Raw genomic sequence first — 797 nt, forward strand, 5'->3', positions numbered from 1 at the left:
GGTACTGGTTAGTTCATAATGTTGTTCCACCTATAGGGTTGCAGATCCCTTTAGCTCCTTGGGTACTTTCTCTAGCTCCTCCATTGGGGACCCTGTGCTCCATCCAATTGATGACTGTGAGCATCCACTTCTGCATTTTCCAGGCACTGGCATAGCCTCACAAGAGACAGCTATATCAGGATCCTAAGGATGAGTCTTAAACTCAGTGTCTGGTTATTTTCTGGAAAACAAACAAAATATTGGAGAAGACCTCTGATGAAAAGGAACATAGCTTTGTGGGATACTGTGTCAGAGTTTAAGTAAACAGAGGCAGTTCATACACCTATGGCTCCAATATAGGCAAAAAACAGACATGCAGGTCCTGATCTTAGAGACTGTACTTCTGATCTGAAACTTGAAAGTTGTGATCATTTATTCCTGACGATAAAAGTTATAAATATGCTCATATGTTAATATACATATTCATATATCATGTGAACATGTACAACTTTATAGCTTATGTGTATCTTAACATATACAAGGATAAGAAATGAGGACTCTATGAGGACATTTTAAACATTTGACTTGTTAATGGTATGAAACCTTTTAGCAATTGAAACATTTTAGTTGGAGAAATCAGGAGGAAATAATTTTTTAAATTTGAAAATTATCATTTTAACATTATGGATATGTACATTTGAGAGTGTATTTTACATTGATCTTTGGTATTTATTTTCAAAGGTATGCATGCAAAACAGGACTCTCATAGAAATAGAATTTATTTGTGAAACAACATTGATTATGAATATTAATCTTTA

This window comes from Mus caroli, chromosome 2, assembly GCF_900094665.2.
Source record: "Mus caroli chromosome 2, CAROLI_EIJ_v1.1, whole genome shotgun sequence".
NCBI classification, from domain to species: Eukaryota; Metazoa; Chordata; class Mammalia; order Rodentia; family Muridae; genus Mus; species Mus caroli.